At 33.8% G+C, this 20010-nt stretch overlaps 3 non-coding genes across 3 annotated transcripts; 2 read left to right on the top strand and 1 right to left on the bottom strand.

Moving 5' to 3' along the window:
* Positions 1-9630: 9630 nt before the first annotated feature.
* On the top strand, positions 9631-9703 carry Trnav-uac (transfer RNA valine (anticodon UAC)). The gene has a single exon. It is a non-coding gene; the product is annotated as a tRNA-Val (tRNA).
* Positions 9704-16648: 6945 nt separating this feature from the next.
* On the bottom strand, positions 16649-16767 carry LOC126774611 (5S ribosomal RNA). Its single transcript, XR_007669832.1, has one exon. It is a non-coding gene; the product is annotated as a 5S ribosomal RNA (ribosomal RNA).
* Positions 16768-19049: 2282 nt separating this feature from the next.
* Positions 19050-19168, top strand: LOC126774607 (5S ribosomal RNA). Its single transcript, XR_007669828.1, has one exon. It is a non-coding gene; the product is annotated as a 5S ribosomal RNA (ribosomal RNA).
* Positions 19169-20010: the final 842 nt, after the last annotated feature.

Below are 20010 nucleotides of genomic sequence, written 5' to 3'. Positions count from 1 at the left end.
GAGCACCACCGAACCGAATACAAGTAATTATTAACTTTACAACAAATTTTCACTTTGTTCTTTCCTCGTTTCTTTTGAAATTATCTTTGTCTCACCAATAAAAAAAAATGTTTACTTTATACTTTGAATTTATAATTGAAAGACAACAATACAACTGTTAGTCTCATTAGTCATTTACCTCACCGAGTACCTTTACGAGTTAGATGGATGAGAAGTCAGTGTAACTGCAGGCACAAGAGACATAACATCTTCGTTCCTAAGGTTAGTGGTGCATTGACCTGCCTGCATTGATATGCCTTAAGGTGACAATGTTTATGAGCTGTGTTGATCACTCACCACCTGGTGGCCCATATGCCCCTCTGTCTATATATGTTTGATAACAACATATTTATAATAAAAAACATGATGATGTCCACAGACAAATGTCCAAGTTATTTCAACTTAGACATTTGTCATTTATGTCATTTATGAATAAATTACTAGTACCCTATTTGTGTGTGTGTATATGCGTGTGTGTGTGATATGTAGAAGTTTATCCGACGGCGTTCGTGTAGCCGTGTTATTAAATCTTTACGTGAAGAGATCTTTTAACTTCGTTCTATGTTTCAAGAAGTAAATGCTAGTGCTTTTAGGTAGTGTAGAGCGCCGTGTAAATCCCGCCTGAGTGTTCACCATCCACTTATCAAATTAACTTGAAATTTACATTATTCAAGTAAACTCTCACATACTATTACGATCTTAGTCGTTTAAATACACATACTTTCTTCAAATGTACTTTTGAGTCGGCGTTTTACAAGATTAAATTGAATTTAATGCTACCGGCTTATAATTTAGATTATATTTATATTATATCTTGATAAAATCTACATACGTATGTGTCGTATGAAATTCTGCAACTCACTAAACCGCATTACAGCAGCGTTGTGGAATAAGATCCTAACTCTCCTCTCAAGTAAAGAGGTCTTGGCCTAGCAGTAAGACTTATATAAATATTAACATGCTACTTCATGCCATTATTCATTGAAAAAAAGTTTAAAAAAACTGTTTCGATAGATTAATTTGTTTAGCTATTAAAAAAAACTTATAAGCTTAGGTCTTTGTTGCTGTCACAGACTAGACGCTTTTTTCGCACTTAATCAAAAACGCATGTCGTGTCTACATCAAGAGAAATGTAATCATTTAAATTTTTTGATTGTCATTTTGTTTTGTAGACCTATGAACATAAAATAAAAAAAAAAATATTGTAAGTTAAAATTTTCAAAGTGCATTGATATGAAACTTTAGTTCAAACCTTAAGAGTAACATTTCATCAGAAAAATATAAAATGATTGGACACTAATAACATTGATCGATTCGGTCGAGAGACGCGAGTCGTCAATCCAGAAATAGGATACCGTCTTGCAATTTTCCCACGCCGCTAACCGGGTTCCGTTTGTTTTTGTGACTCAGATCATACGACGCGAAGTTTTACAGGACGTGATGGAAAATTGAAAAAGACTGCCTTCGTTTACTTGAAAACGATTGACCAGCTTCGGATGATGATCTTTATTCCATTAAGACCTCGTAGACGTGGTCTTATAAATTTTTCTTTATTACCTACTAGCTCTCCGTTCCAACTTAGTGTAGATATAATTGCAAGCGTGTCTTGACTTTGCAGAGTCGGATGCATATAGATAATATAGGACCGTTTTGAATAACATAGGACTGTTAAAGCATGTATAAAAGTTGCTTAAAATATTATTTATATTAAACGTAATTTCATAAACATTCTTCTCGTATGATATTATTATGCAATGATTGATTTAACTTCAATCTTAAGAATTTTCGTTTTGATCTTTTATATAAAAAACAAATGTTGATATGTCTGTTTGACTTGGGTAGCAGCATGCGACATTAAACTTAATAATTATAAAATACCACGACGCTATAATATACAATCCACGACGATTTTTTATTCACCAATTTCTTTCTTAAGAAGCCTTAACACGATCGTCTTATTGTTAAGGAGTATTCTTATATATTTATCTGCCTATATATAATTATTCAAAAATAGTATAAGTAATTGTAACTACAAGATATAAAAATTTCTTAATAGCATATTAAGAAATTAAATATGTAAAATGAGCAGAGTCCCACATGCTCCGAATTCCAGCTCGTTAGATAGTTATCAAATATTCAGTAATTCTCTAAAGACCTAAATTAAAACCTAGCCTTGCTGTGCGCTCACAAAGCGAGCAGTTCACGAGCTCTACAAACTTGTGCAAAAAATATCTCGTTCAACTCATTTCATATGTAAGTGTACTATGGCCGGCGGTTAATATACTCCAGCTTTTTGTTACATTAGCATACTGGTAATGGGTACCTACTCAAACTAGTTTTGGTAAATTATTTTTTTCTACTTCACATAATATTAATATAATCTCAATATCTCAAATCTCAAATACTAGCTATCTGCTAGTATTTGAGATTGATTATAGCTGCTGCTAACTATCTATATGTATACTTGTTCGAGTGCGAACCAAGGGAATAGTGCTATTCCCTCGGTCTCGTAGTACAATGGCACGACAACACGACCTGTGGGAGATCTGGTATTTTCAGAGGAACGGAAATGTAACACGGACTTCCCAACATCGGACTGCTACTGACGATGAGAATTATACGAACCACTATGGTATATTGAGACTGTTGGTAATTGGACTAAATTGGACCGTCTAAGCTGTGCTCGAAACTAGCACATAAATTTCAAGAAGACGTCATCAAGAATCACGATCGCTGTGGAGGTAACATAACGATCAAATTACTCCCAATACCCAATAGTTCAGTAGACCCTTTTTTAGGATACAGCGTACACTCTTACTTTAAGTTTTTTTTTTGTTAGGTTGTTTTTAATGTTTTATGTGAACATATATAAATAATAACACTGTAGAGTGTTAGAATCACACTGTCTATGTTCACTCACAGTCAATGTCCCATCTCGTCTTAAAGCTCTCAACGTGATAAAACTCTCGATCGCAGCGATCAATCTCCTTCCTGTTTCCTTTTAAACGTGAAATTCGAGAAATAAACTTTTCATTGTTGACGTAACTAAAAGTAAGTAAACAACTAAATTGAAATCGTATTACTTGACTTTGTTTTTCTGTTGGAATTCCACCATGAACTGTCACCATTGTAATAACTTTCAACTTATCGAAGCATTATCTATTATGTTACACCTTACACACAAGCTTTGGATTAATTTACCTCAATCAAAGTAAAGATATTCTTGTAATACTTACTTAACAATGGGTTTTGTAACGATATTATCACGACGTTAATTTAACGGCTTTACGTATTTGTAATCGTATTTATTACATGTATAAAATATAGGTTTGTGTGAGTATTAAGGATATGATTCCTAATCAATACAATTCTATTCTTGTTGAAAATAATTTTATGTACGCGATCCCGATAATATTTACATTACGACACACACACACAGAGTGATATCATAGAATTTGTAATCGAGCAATACACATATTTAATTTGAAGTTTAATATTTTACTTATGATATGTGACGTTTAAATTCGAAGACGACCCCAAGTTATTAGTATAAGTAAACACTGTCAGAGCCTAAAACCTTGGCTCAATCTCAGTCGCCCACGTGACCTGCCCCTCCCCCGCCCCGTAACTACACCGCCCCCATCACCGCTAACAACCACCAAGTTAAATTAAGCCAGCGAGCACAATTGTTAGCCGGAATTACAATTCGAAAACTGTAATTTTATTATCGTTGAGTGTTAAATTCAATTTAAACGGTTTGTAGAAATGTTAAAATATGTTCCAAGCGTGTGTTGAACTTTTAAAATATTCATACCCTATTTAAAGTTAGACTAACTCCGTATATGAGTGCGAGGCGACAGCGGTGACTTGTAACTCGCTGCAAGAAAGCTACCACGATTATGCGAGGAACTATGATAATCTACATTTAAACTTTGAATACAAATCTTTTGTTTAATCAGCTTTCATTATATTAAAATCTGTATTTTTTATACCTCTACACAATTACCAAATATATCGAGTAATATATATGAACAAAAGGACAGGTGACATAGCCAGAGGTTTTTTACCTTAATTCCACTCATTCCTTTAAAATTTTTATTAATTATTTAAAAAATGATGGTTAATTTTTGTAACCTTGGAGCTCGAGACTCCTCAGGATGTTTGTGTATCTTTCTTTGGTCAGGTTGTTCGACTATAAGTTGGTTTTATATTTACCAATCAATAAATGAAACTAACTCTATCTGCCTAACATTATGTCTGCGTAAGAGACGCTTTCACTGCTTAACAAATAAATTTTGACGAAATTGTTATGAAGCTTGAACCCCAAAGCGGCTAGTATTAAACTTATATACCTACCCTCCTCCCCTAAAACACGGGTGAAATAGTAATTACACCTAAAATTAAATATTTATTTATTTATTTATTTTTATTTATTTATTATATATAAACAACACATTCTGACTCTCCCTCCTATATTACTCTATTATGCTAAGGTACTGTATAAGATGTAAGCCAGCTTAGTGCCAGGGAAATGGCTAAATTTCACGACGCTTTTAAAGATTTCATCGAGATAACCTGATCTGATCTAATTAAGCGCAAGTTAAGCGCTTTGCTTGGCTTAATAAAGACAGTGTCGGCACTCGCTGCAATGTCAGCTGCAGCGCTGGACGGAGTGTATTATAATTGTTACTGAAATGAAACTAAGTACTATATTATATATTATATTAATATAAAGTTTCTATTGTATTTATTAAACATATTTAGTTTAAGGTGCTATGAAAATGTAATTTATATTTTTTTGTTTGATCTGGTTAATTGTTAATATGTGATGAAGTAAATCATCCACATCTTAGACACATAGCTCCCAACGTAAACTTCTAGTTAATACACATAGGCAGGATTTGAAATGTATTTCCCGCGTGTCTATTTCCTTAGTATTACAACCGAAGAATCTTGTAGGCAAGCGCGTTCCATCTTAAGTTGCTACTGCTTAATATCACAAGCCGAGATGGCCCAGTGGAAGCCGAGATGGCACAGTGATTAGAACGCGGAAATCGTAACTGATGATCGTGGGTTTAAAGCCGGGCAAGCACCACTGATTTTTATGATGATTCTAATTCCTCTCCCGCTTGACGATGAAGAAAAACATCGTCAGGAAACTTGCTTGTGTCTAATTTCACTGAAATTGTGTCACATGTGTATTCCACCAACCCGCATTGGAGCAGCGTGGTGGAATGAGCTCCATAACATTCTCCTCAGATAGAGGAGAGAAGGCCTTAGCCCGCCAGTGGGACATTTATGAGCTGTTACTGAATATCACATAGTTGTCAAACGTATGTATAGTTGTCAAACTATAGTCAGTAAAAAGGTGTTATATAGAAATATATGTGATATATTTGGGGCATAATCTGTTGAGACTAAAATCATCCTGGCAATGCAATACAATGTTAATATTCTCGACTCTATGCCAGCTAAATTTCAGTTTGTACAACTCAGTACACGACACACGTGACAGAAATTGACACATTGTAAGGAAATATGACATACAGAAACGTTGTACACATTTAACGTTTTACTTGGTGGTAGAGCATTGGGCAAGCTCCTCGGGGTTGGTACCACCCGTATATACTCACCCGTCATATATTCTAGCGCTAAACAGCAATACTAAGTATTGTTGTGTTCCGGTTGGAATGCGGAGCCAGCCAGTGTAACTTTATGCAAAAAGAACATAACAACTTAGTTCCCAAGGTTGGTGGCGCATTGGCGATGTAAGGGATATTTTAATAATCACTATCGTGGGATGGGTATCTGTATTATATAAATAGAAAAAAATTAATGAATATAATACAATTTAACCTTGAAATATTACCCTCTTCGCACCCGAAGTTTCCTTCAAAATTATCCACATGTTAAATATACAAGTCTTTGTATATTTAATATTTCTGCATAAAATATGTGAGCTAAGTCTCACTCCCCCATTCCTCACAACAAAATAACTCATTAAACATTAGCATTTCGCTCCACAAATAGCACGTACAGTATATAGTTTCACTGTATAATATGCCTTGTGCAAATTTTATTTAGAATGTAAATAGCGTGTGTATATTTTGCCTAGCTGCAAGCAGGACTCGCTTCAAATATACGCTACAAGAACGTGACGCGACGTTTTTTATGCGTAACATAAATATTAAGACTGCCAAGCATTGTTAGACGCTCTTAATAGAATAAAGTATATTAAAAAGAAAAATATATCAGCAGTAAATAACAGTCGGTGCTTATCAAATATATTTACTTTTCACGGAACAATACATAAGCATTTTCTCTCAGTGTACTTTTTATCGTTTGCTGACAAAACTAAACTCGGTGAAATTAAAATACAGAAACGAATTTATTTTTGGTCACTACAAATTTGCAGAACATGATTCCAAGAACTAGTCGTAAAAAGTAACGTCTGTAAATGTCCCACTGTTGGGCTAAGGCCTTTTTAAGGAAAGGGTATGGAGTTTACTCATCCACGCTGCTCCATTGCTGCCTGGTGGATACATGAGTTAGATTTTCATCCACACTTAGTTCAAATAAAAATTCTAAGAGATTTCTTATAATTTTTTAGAAAAAAAATTAAATATAATAAGTTTATTTAAAAATGTACTGCAAGATACGTTTGATTAAAAAACTAAACTTTAAATATACATAGTAACCTAAGATATTGTAATTTAAAACATATTAACATAACGTATTGTACGTGTATTTTGAATTCTAAAATGATTCGATAAAATACTATTGGCCACTGAGAATTAAACACTTTTTATCACTTCACAAGAATTTCTTGTTATTATAAAAAATCGTCATGAGATAAAGGAAGAAAAACATTCGGTTTATCTGAAACCAATATTAAAAATGTGAATAATTGTCAAACACTAGACATCATCACCTCAACATCTACAGACTTGCATGTTACAATTTCGATTGATCGGAGTGGTGTTAGGGGCGAGGGACGAGGGAAGTGATCGTGTTTGTAGAGTTAATTATCTTCAACCCGGAGCGAGGCATTTGCATCTAAAGCAAGCGATAATGACAGTTCAATCTCTATTATTAGAAAACGTTTGCTTGATTTCAACACGCTAAGAGGTTAATCAAAATCTACTGAAATTGTGATTATAAAGGATTGAATTAAATGTACTAGTTAGAAATGTAGATTCGTTTCAGAAAAATCGCTAAGAAGTTCAGTAATTAGACATTTTCACGAATTAAATTATACATTCACACAAAATGAAAAGATATCAACATTATATCTTTTTTCTTTTTATAAAATCTCGTATTGATTCACAATCATCAGACCTTCGACATAAATTGTTTTGAGTATTTATTAAAAAATAATTTAATGATTAGCAATTTTCAATACTAATTGAATGTCGCTTAATAGTAACAACTCAATTGTCAAGATTAACTTAATATTTTAATAAAAATTATCTGTCAAAACTGTATGTTAGTAAAAGTTAACTGTCAACACTATCGCAATTTGGATTAAGTTTAAAGCGATGTAGATTGAGAACGCTATAATATAATATAATATAACATAATATTTTCTAGATATCACAACTACTTAACTTGCAAATACAATATTTTGGTTAAAATATAGGTCAAATAACCCGAAGTCAAATTCTTAGTTTTACTACGTTTTTATTACAACGTAAAATTTATCAATATAAATTTTACGTTAATGCCAATGCATAGTATAATATTCACTGTGTTGTGATAAAAATAAATAGAAGTAAAGATGAATGAATGAAGATAATGTAATAATGCTTATATTTTGTAAAGTGGGTGTAAAATTACCAAAATAAGCTTCAACAACATACGTAAATACAACAACAACGCTCAACTGAACCTCTCTACTCCTCATTAAATAGAATAATACGCTATCGTTATCATTGTATTTCATTAATTATGATACGGAACAATTTTAAATATTAGATTTTGATAATAATTAATTAACGTTTTTCTAGATTTACAGATCTCAATTTATATAAAATTAATATCATATGATTCATTTTTTTTTTAAATAATTTAAATAAATTTTTAATATTAACATTCGCAAACAACATAGCATAGTTCCGGTGGAAATTACTCAACAACCAATTGAGAAACCGGACATTGTTTCTTCGCACAAGGAAATATTTCTTCTAAGGAAATGAAAACAACATTTTACATAAAACCTTTATAAATGTATCTATAAAACTATTATTTTATACAGTTCATGACAAAACATAACACGTACTAGTAGAAGACTTAGTGTCATTAAGTTGGTGACACTAGAAGGATACTATGCACCTTTACAATTAACATTTCATTTTCTCATATAACGTGGTTAGTATTAAGACAGCGTGTTGAAAATTCACCCCCTAGCTATTTAATTTTAATTCAGTGTTATGTGAGATTCTTACCCACTAAAACCACTACGATGGCCGTCGACGGATCGGCTTGAGGATTGTGTTAATATGACGCATGACCACACGCAACCCCTTGCTCCACACGTTTCTCGGAAGTTAATATCACCCCCCACACACTCCTCGCTAGTGCGTACAGCAACACGAGGCTATCCCGGCTATCGTCATCCTCAAGCCCGTATAAAATAGGACAAGCGGGTCCCATCTCACGCATTCACGGCTCCACTATTACGCCTTATCTTTAAAGCCCCGGACATCGGGGCTGTGGTAGAGCGAAGACACCTTTGTCGTTTCCGCTGAGTGGAATCGGCCCTCTCCAAATCCTACTCCACCGTCTCCTTCTACTCCATATGTCATAGTCTCCATAGCAGGAGACTATGACATATGGAGTCGCCGTGGTGGGCCGAATCCATAGAACTCTATAGACTCTCCCTAGTACAAATAAATTTTCATAGAAAACTTTTTACAAACATCGGTTTTTACATAGAATGTAAAAAAATTTAAATACTTTGAAAAAAAGTCGACATAAAATAACATATAGCTAGGAGACTCATTGATCGATACGAAAGCATTGTTAAAAAAAAAGACGCGCGCTAAATTAAAACCGCCGTTTTGTTATTCGTTAGGTAAAGTTAATAAATTAATTATTATTTGCGCGATTTGTTGAATTTGTGTGAATCCAAATAACACAAATGAACACATTTGTGTTATTTGGATTTTTAAGAGAAATTGAAGGAGTTATTTACATCGATGGTGTTCTATTTTTAAATATCAAATAAAATTTAAAAAATCAGTTTCACTTCTGGGTGCTAAATATATATTTTTGTTTACATAATTAAGACAAGTGAAGCTATTATTTTATCTATAAGCTTATCAATCTTAAAGCGGCATCGGTGGGACGGTTTCGGATTGTAAATTCTTCTGCGATAAACTGCCCAGAAACTTCATACATTATCATAATTATAAATAGTAACTTATATAATATTATATTATTGTTATAATTAAAAGAGTGCGCGTGCGCAGTAACACGTGACTAATTTGTATAGCGAGCTATTTATTTCCTTCGTGTTTCTTACTATGTAATGAATTCCGATACTTTCACATTTCGCGCTGCTGTACTTGATATTTGGCACAACGAGTATACGGTTCCGTGGTGTAGTGGTTGTCACATCTGCTTTACACGCAGAAGGCCGCCAGTTCGATCCTGGCCGGAATCACATTTTTTATGTACGTGTGGACAATATTATCTTGATTTAACTAATTTATTTTTTACTTTTAGCCTATTAGAAAATATTTTATTCATATATATACATAAATAATAATATACATAACATACACGTATGTACATGAAGCAGATAGAGTTACCACATAATTATATTATATACATATGTTATTCAATGAGTAATTGCTTATAGTTAACCCACGTTTTGCTAAGTAAGTTAAACTGTTGTACCAACCTATGTACTATTGAACTCATAAATATATAATAAAGACGAGCCGGTTGGCGTGGTTGGTAGATACTTGCCTATCATGCCGAAGGTTGTGGGTTCGATTCCCACCCAGGACAATCATTTGTGTGCATGAACATGTCTATTTGTCCTGAGTCTGAGTGTAATAATCTAAATAAGTATATATTTACAAAAGAAAAGTAGTAAATGTAAGTATATCAGTTGTCTGGTTTCCATAGCACAAGCTTTGTACAAGCTTAATTTGGGATCAGATGGCCGTGTGTGAAAAATGTCCCAGGATATTATTGTTATTTTTAAAAATATAATGACGTATTTTATAATATAATGACGTATTTTGTGTAAACGAATAGTAATAGTTAACAACAATTTCAATTTTCAATGTCAAATAAATTAATAATAAACACGACAATCGTTCTGTAAAGTCTCCGCTATTGACGCTTCAATTCTATATAAATTCTTTAATCTTCTCTGACGTGCTGGAAAATAAATTACTTTACGGGGTTAATGTTATTATTCTTTAAAACCACACCGGTTCCACACAACACACAAGTTGTGATAGAAATTCAGCCATATTCTGCACTAATCTAATACATGATACATGTGAATAAATCCGCGTATTTATTGGTAGAATAAAATACACGCATATTTTTTTTATTCAGGTTTTAACCACCACAGTAACTTTCTTAATAATTTTATCGACATTTCGAAAAAGTCGTCCTTCTGTTGTGGTCACGAGTTCAACGACTGTGAGCTCTGCGCGCCTCCGATGTTGTCACGAATTTTATTCGGGCAAGTTTGCAATGTTACTTCGTACACTCCCGTACCCCGGAAACGCCTTATCTCTCTCGGTTAATGTGCTGCAAAGGCAAATGTCAAGTCGGACTATGAGAGTGTCGTATGGAGCACCTGCATTTGTATATATTTGGCTGCTATGAAATTTTCTGTACTAATGGCTAAGTAGACACAGATCGAAATTGTTTATTGAATACATATAATAATATTTAAAAAAAATTAAACAGCTTATTCCATACTTGCCTATCCTTTGATGTTGTAGCAAACGAGTAAACGTGCACTGCGAACGCGACGTGCGAGTGTCTTACCCACATAAAACCAGAACCCAGGAAATGTTTACATCATTCAATGTATTTAAGACTAAACTATTGGAACATAGTTTTCAAAACTACCCACTTTAAAAATAACCACATTGAATGGATAAATAACTGAAAGCTTACGATGCTAAGTGTTGAGCTTTACCTTCATTGTTTCCGAGCTTGTGTCTTTTATGGGAATAAAGATCTTTAAACCTATATTATTATATTACAGGTTAAGCGATGGTGATACATCTGGGTTGAAATTGATGAAAAACGGAGCAGGCAAGAAGATCGCTGGTGGATAGCGACCCTATTGAACAGTTTTGCCATGAAAAATGACCACTGAATATATTATCTGGCCTTTTATACACGTGACGGGTCCATTACCATTTAGATTTGGGAGAAACGAATGTGCGATATTTTATTTTTGAACCATCGATTACAGAATTGCGTCGCAAGTTTTTACTATAAAGCCGAGACAGCCGAGCCGAGAGACGCTGGTTAAAAGACGAAATGAAAATCAAAATATTCTTTATTCAAGTAGGCTCTTATAAATAGCTTTAAAACATCATGTTACATCGTGATAATTATAAAAAAATGTTTAAGTGCTATAACACTAGCTAGATCTAGTAGCTAGCGGATCGTAATAAGATATTAGGATAAATTTACAAGAAACAATAAGGAGTGATAGAGGGTCCTAGCATGTTAGAGAAAAAGCCCATTATTATCAAAGGTTGACTATATTATGTAGGTTTTTTAAAGTTATAAGGGAGCGAACGGACAGTTGGCTCACCTAATGGGAACTGACTACCACCGCCATTGGACACCTGCAAATCGGTGCAAAAAAAAAACGGAGGGCTTACATGTGCGTTGCTATCCTTTAAAATATAACACAATTGGGCCGTGACATACGACCCAATAGAGTAGAACTGTAACCTCTTACCTTTATGAATAAGAAACAGATTAGTCATTACGTCGACCCATTTTTTTCATTCAACTGTAAAAAATAATATGCAAATGAAATCTCTGTAACAAAGGAAAAGATAAAATATTTCCAGAAATCATATTCGGGATAAGGGTTTCGTCAATTCTTCGTTTATCAAAATTTGTTCATTCAATTACTCCGTCGCTGCGAGGGAATTCGAAACTCGGGAAAGATGAACGAATGAACATGAAACAAATTTTTGTGGTAATGAAGCCTTCGCATGTTTTAAATTATGTTTACGAGCTGGGCTCGTGATTTCGTTTGTAGGAACTTTGGACATAGCGATTTAATTGAAGTCTGTCCTTTCATTAATTGAATTAAATTACCGTATAAGTAAAAAAGGTGCGTGTGCTTTATGTACGCGCGTTAAATGTTACACGAGTTTGATATTTAACTTTAAATTAATTTACTTTCGGTCTCCATTACATATACTATCCGTCTTTGACGATTGAACATATTACATACGTATAAGTATATATTTAGCTCTCTTTCCCACTTAACTTCTAAGTATCGTTTTCTGACGTCATTCCACAGTAGATTTAAGCCTCAACGCATCTAAAGCAGAGTCACAGAAGAACGCATCAGAAATGTGTATCTATTTCATTTTGAGATCTGTCCAATTATTTACGCTTAGTATATTTAAAGGCGGATTGACCGATATAATCAAATATGTACATTACCACTGTGTTGATGATAAGAATTATATTTTAAGTAATTTCTATCATCGACTCTGTGAAGGCATTCGATTAACTACACAATATGTGCTAGAAAAAAATCAACAATAATAACAGAAAACATGATAAATGAAAATTAAAAAATTTATAGAAATAGCAACCGTGTCGTGTCAAAAGTGGACCCTGGGTTTAAAAAATTAAATGAAAATGATAATTAATTTCTTTTACGTCAAAAATATTTGACTCCAATTATATATTATCATTCAAAGAGGTTTCACGTCATTTGAATAAAACCATCTCACCTTTAGCATTTTCCAACCATAAGATAAGAGAAAGATAAATCTTGAGAATTCAAGTCGTTATCGGAAGTTCTTATCGAAACTTTAAAAGAAAATTGAAGTAAAAATATAAGTAGTTAAGTGGAATATTGTATATGTAATTAAAACTATGTTAATCAAGAACTGTTTAAAGTGCATTATATAGCAGAGCCATTATATATAACAAATCGCATCGAATATATAAATCTAAGATTTGTTTAAGTTTACTAATTCTGCGTTTGGAATAGTCTATACATACTTCTTCTTTATTGACATACATTTATAATTTACCTATTCGTTGGAGTTCAGAAGGCTCTAAGGCAGTGATCCAAGGGACCGTGATTGTGTCAACAGGGTTATAATGATGTAGATAGCAACGAGTATACGCGATATAAAGTCCGACGCGGGTAGAGCGGCGCGACTTGATCGAGTGCCGACGATCTGTGCACGCAACACCGCGCTGATTTCAGAATTTCTTCCAACACGTGCAGGTTTCCTAACGATATATACCATCACCGCTGAACTCGAGATAACATATAAAATTCATATAAAAGACATAAAATGCAGTGCTGCTTGCCTGGACTTTAACTCACGATCTGCGAATAAGATCCACTTGCTCTATATTAGATCGTCTCGGCTCTTGTTTAACTTGAAAACACATACTTAATCAGTATAAAGAAAATTCATAAATAAGACTTACGAAATATCCATATAATTGAATACGTATATCGTAACATAGGCGTCAGGCAGTCTACCTGCAGGCGATATTCAGAACCGTGGAATGTAAATAAATTCGTGTCGGAATCAATGATCGCGCTTCGCGGCTGTCTGCGTCTGACAGCGAGCGACAATCACGGCGCTTTACGCTACGATGATATTTAACTTCGTTTTAACTTGACGTTTTCGGTCCAAAAAATAATACATGCGTTTTAAAAATACTCAATAATATTCGCATAATAATATGGACTCGAAATTGACTTCCATATACAATTTTAAATGGAATTTTGTTTAGTTTGGGTACGTATGTTGTTTTATTTTGACAGCATCGTTGGTCCACTGTCTAGTAGATAAGGCTGGCCCATGTTGGCTATTAAAAAGTTATTTAAATCTCAGTTGTAGCCCAGAGTTAAGGAGTCACACATTCACTACACTCACACCAGGAATAGATTAAACTGTAATAAGCACTTTTGAATCGTCATGATAGAGGATTAAATTGCACATAAAGTTACACAGGTTTCCGCTATATAGATTGTACCAATAGTTATTTTTCAATTTAAATGCATATTAACACATTCTGTGTTAAAATATTTTATTAATAAGCAATCTTGAACAAATCTACGGGATCTTATTTTGTAAACGAATAACTTGTTTTTTTTTTTTTTTTATACAATAGGAAAGCGGACGAGCATATGGGCCACCTGATGGGAAGTGGTCACCAAACGCCCTTAGACATGGGCATTGTAAGAAATGTCAACCATCGCTTATGCAGCCAATGCGCCACCAACCTTGGGAACTAAGATTTTATGTCCCTTGTGCCTGTAATTACACTGGCTCATTCACCCTTCAAACCGGAACACAACAATAACAAGTACTGCTGTTTTGCGGTAGAATATCTGTTGCAGGACGAACGTATTGAATCGGAAATTTATAATAAAATCATAATTGAAATCCTTTTGTCCAACGCAGAAGCGTTACACTTACTTATTGACGGCAAAAGTAAGAACTACTTACAAATTATAATTATATTCTCCATGATCCTCCATGACAAATAAATTGATTTTAAACAAATTGACACAATGCTGGTTTTTGTATTCTGGTCAACAAATAACATAATCGGATTAATTTTGCGTTACGACAGTCCACGAGTGACGGTCGCCGTGACGCGTTGTGATGCTGATTTATGTCAAGTTATCTCATTAAAATTCAACAATATGAATATGGCTATTAGCATAACCCTATGTACTATTTCATGGAAACCGTTCTTAAAATCTAATTAAATCTATACATAGGGTTTAATCACGTGCTTCCTTTTTTTATAATTAATTTTATTTAAGTACGCAAGGCGGACATATTGTACACTAAATGGTAAGAGATCAGCTCTGTTCTTAGATATTCAATAGTCTGTCAATAGGCCGCCAACCAAAGAAACTAAAATAAATATTTCTAATGTATCCCTATACTTATTGTATAGGGCATGTAAAATTAACAGCCAATAATTATCACGCTGCGTGTATGGATAAAGTATGCAGCTGGATCTACCGGGTAGCTCCAACGCGGGTTGGATATACATGAGGCAGAATTTTGTCCGACACATACAGGTTTCCTCGCGATGTTTTCCGTGACCGCCGAGCACGTTATGAATCGCAAATCACAATCGACAGTTACGATTAGTTTTTTAGCCACTGGGCCACATCTATTCATATAAACTAGTTTTTCATGTATTCTTTGTCTATCTGTCCATCTACACATGTACACGTGTGTAAGTTTTTTTATCAATATCTAGGTGAGTGTAGAATGCCAGGGAAAGAATTCCTTAAGCAATTCAAAGTCGAAGTATATTTTGGTAAACAGACTTGATCTCCTCAAACATCAGAAAATTGAACATAAGTAACTCAGAATTGTCAAAAATATATTTAATAATCGTAACGCACGCCGACAATATGCATTAGTGTTTTCAGAAAAACATAAATATGCCCATTATTACGAAATAAATAATGAAAATAAGCTTATAAATCTCAGTGAAGTAATTCTTTTTTTATAATTTGATTTGGCAACAGTCTGCGGCAACGAGTGTGTTGTGGGATGTACGGGTTGGGGTTAGTAGGAAGGGGGGGGGGGTCGTGAACAGAAACGAGTCCAACACTAACAAGTAGCGGCGTTAACTCGAGGAACTCGTAACATTGGCGCGTAGCGACCTTCACGAGTGTATACGACGTGAGTGCTCGCGTTGATGAAAATGGAATAAACGCTATAACTCATACCTTAATGTGAAACAAATTACAAACAATAGTTATGCGAATGTACTGGTGGTAGAGTTTTGTGTAAGCTCGTCTGGGTAGGTACCACCCACTCATCAGTAATTCTACCGCAAAACATTAGTACTTGGTATTTTTGTGTTCCGGTTTGAAGGATGAGTGAGCCAGTGTAATTACAGGCACAAGGGACATAACATCTTAGTTCCCAAGGTTGGTGGCGCATTGATGATGAAAGCGATGCTTAACATTTCTTACAATGCCAATGTCTATGAGCGTCGGTGACCAGTTACCATTAGGTGACCCATATGCTCGTCCGCCTTCCTATTCTATATAAAAAAATAAACAAGAAAACAAGAAGCTTGGCTCTTTTACTTGTAGATTTATATTATATTATAATATAATTATTTCTTAGATTAATACAAATATCTGTCATTTTAAAGAAAACTATCATTCATCTATCAATTCAGATTCATTTTGGCTTTTATTTCCCGGTATTTTGAATGCTTTACAGCAACTCTCACCTGCCTACAACATAACAAAATGATATAAAAAAAATAAAACTGGCTCAGTGTTCATTACAATATTTGATAATTTTATTTTATTACATATTTAAGTTATACTTGATATTGATTTGGTTTGGTAAAAAACAAAAGCCAACGGCACGCGGTGTTCCCAGGCGGTCACCCATACAAGTACTGAACGCGCCCGACGTTGCTTAACTTCGGTGATCGGACGAGAACCGGTGTATTCAACGTGGTATGGACGTTGGCGATTGAAGTGTCGAATTAGGGGCTTATACGGTAAAAAAAAATGTTTAATCAAAATATATCATAAATTTATTTAATTCATGTCATTGATATATAATCTGTGTTATTATTAAGCTAGGCTAAACCAGACAACCTTTTCGCGAATGCCGTTCGTATATTACAGTGCGGCAAAACAAATGTTCCGAATAGAAACTTATGGGAGCACCTGCGTCACAGCCGGTTTGCTGTTAGTGAGAATCAAGCCCGTAGTCGGTTACTATTAGAAGTTACCGCCTAACTACAGCATATAACTAAAAGTGTTCTGAATGTGTACACAGGGTTTTTTATATATCAATGCGTGTACGTCACAAAATACACATCACAAATGATTTAAATCTAAAATACTCTAAATGTAAAGATTACGAGTGACTTAAAATTATTTTAGTAGAATGTTTAAAAGATAGCATTAGTCAGCCTTCATGTTTGTTAGAAATACTTATTTATGTACTTCACTTAATGTATTTAATTTAATATTTTTATATATTTAATATAATAAATTGTATTTGATTTAATAAAAATATAATCGGTTTCAGAACGTGATTGCCATTGTTTGGTAATAAAGTTAAAAAATTGTTTTTCCGCACATAGAGATAAAAAAGGAGAACTGAACGACTGTCATTGAATTAACAATATATGATATTTTGTTTTAATAAAAATTAAAATATCTCATAAGTTTATTATATTAAAGATATTAAAATTAACACATAATAAAATTTATTACTTCTATTGGTGTATTTATTATGTTTTATGTACTTTTTTTTATAAAATAGGAAGGCGGACGAGCATATGGGCCACCTGATGGTAAGTGGTCACCAACGCCCATAAACATTGACATTGTAATAAATGTTAACCATCGCTTACATCACCAACGCGCCACCAACCTTGGGAACTAAGATGTTATGTCCCATGTGGCTGTAGTTACACTGGCTCACTCACCCTTCAAACCGGAACACAACAATACCAAGTACTACTGTTTTGCGGTAGACCTGCATCTAACTACTAATTCTAAACGCAGGGCCATCTAGATTGTCAAATAATAAAAATAAATTATCTTTAATTTTTTTGTAAATTAGATTGGAATCGTTAATCAGCAAATAAAAGTCAAACCTTTCCCAAATATTATCATGTTTAAGAGCATTCCGAGTAATCCTATTATCAAGTTTAATTAATTTAAACCTTTGAACTCGGCTCGCGGTCTCCCCTACACGTGTATATATCTTAAGTACTTGCATATTATATTGAATAAAACGCCTCCATACATTACATTTAGGTATGGGAGCTACTCAAAAATATAGCGCTGAAGATAAAAAGAAATTGATTAAGCTATTTGGCAAAAAAACATTATATTATAATTATTATATTTCTATATTTCGCCAGGTCGGGCCGATGAAGAGCTGTTGGGTTTTTTCTACTTTTCAGTAGCACCTCGGAGTCTGGAAGCTGGAGGCGTGTACACTTTGTACTTTGTACTTTGACACGGGAGTGTCGAGGAAAGCACGTAAAGTCGTCGACCCTGCGCCTGAACTGTTTCCGATCATAACGTTTTACAATTTACTTCCTGGTTCTATCATTTAACCATCCAGGTTATTGTCTCAAAATTGATATTACTAACTTAAGAAACTATTTAAAAAAAAATTTAATAACGTTGTAGATACATGTTTAATTCTTTTACCGATTTATGTGCAGCTCGTAAAGAAAATCATATAAATTAAATTTTGATTGCGGAAAATAAATGGAAATAAGACAAAAATACCAGGTTTCCGTGCAACCCAACGATTTCCTTTCTAATACAGGATGATTGGAGGAGATCACTAAATGATGAAATTGCCCTTGCAGTGCAATTTATTTTTTGTACATAATGGCATTAAATAATAATAATTATTATTATAATTATTTGCTAAAATTAACAGTACATAATTAAATACAAATTTACTTTTCTACTTTCTTTTTAGGGTATATATAAATCACTTCCCAAGTGTTTGTTTTGTAGATTTTATAAAATGTTTCCTACAGAAGAATTTTTGATGTTGATGAATAAATATATATTTTTTTTTATATATAAGAGGGCTAACGGGCTGGCGGCTCACCTGATGGAAAGCAACTACCATCGCCCATCGACATCTGCAACAAGGGAGTTCTTGCGAAATTCAGTTCACTAGATTAAGTATACTGAGAATTAATATCATATTCCTCGTATTCAATGACATGGATTAAATAAATTCATAACGTAATTCGACTCTTCAATCGCCAACGTCCATACCACGTTGAATACACCGGTTCTCGTCCGATCACCGAAGTTAAGCAACGTCGGGCGCGTTCAGTACTTGGATGGGTGACCGCCTGGGAACACCGCGTGCCGTTGGCTTTTGTTTTTTACCAAACCAAATCAATATCAAGTATAACTTAAATATGTAAAAAGATAAAATTATCAAATATTGTAATGAACACTGGGCCAAGTTCTGTATTTTTTAAAATCATTTTGTAATTTTGTGGGCAAGTGAGTTTCTGGGAAGCATTCAATACACTGGGAATCAAAAGCCAAAATGAATCTGAATGATAGTTTTCTTTACAATGACATATATTTGTATTAATCTAAGAAAGAGAAATTAAATTAATAAATTAATTAAATGTCTAAATTAATTATTTATCTAATCTTTATTTTTATGAAACGAATATGAATTTGCGGAACTGGGTTTTGAAACATTGGGTCCATGGTCGTTCGATACAAAAAGAATCATAAAAGATATTTCTAAGAAACTGGTCCACGCTTCTGGTGACCCAAGAGCTGGCGCTTAATTAGCCCAAAGGCTAAGTATAGCGATGCAGAGAGGCAACAGTGCCAGCGCCTTGGGTACAATGCCACAGGACAATTTTGTAGACGGCGTGTTTCTTCTTTAAAATTTGTAATGTGTATTTTGTTCTTTTTGTTTTAATTTTGTATTTTATATAAATATAAATGTCTGTATATAATGGAAATTATTAAAGTATATTAAGCAATATTAAATCAATCTAAGAAATAATTTTATTATAATATAATATTAATCTAAAAGAAGTGGAGGCAAACTGTTTTTTTTTTTTTTTATAGAAAAGGAAGGCAGACGAGCATATGGGTCACCTGATGGTAAGGGGTCACCAACGCCCATAGACATTATAAGAAATGTTAACCGCCACCAATCTAGGAAACTAAGATGTTATGTCCCTTGTGCC

Source organism: Nymphalis io, chromosome 16 (assembly GCF_905147045.1).
Source record: "Nymphalis io chromosome 16, ilAglIoxx1.1, whole genome shotgun sequence".
Taxonomy (NCBI): domain Eukaryota; kingdom Metazoa; phylum Arthropoda; class Insecta; order Lepidoptera; family Nymphalidae; genus Nymphalis; species Nymphalis io.
The sequence above is the reverse complement of the archived record's forward strand: the minus strand, read 5'-3'. Positions and strand labels throughout refer to the sequence as shown.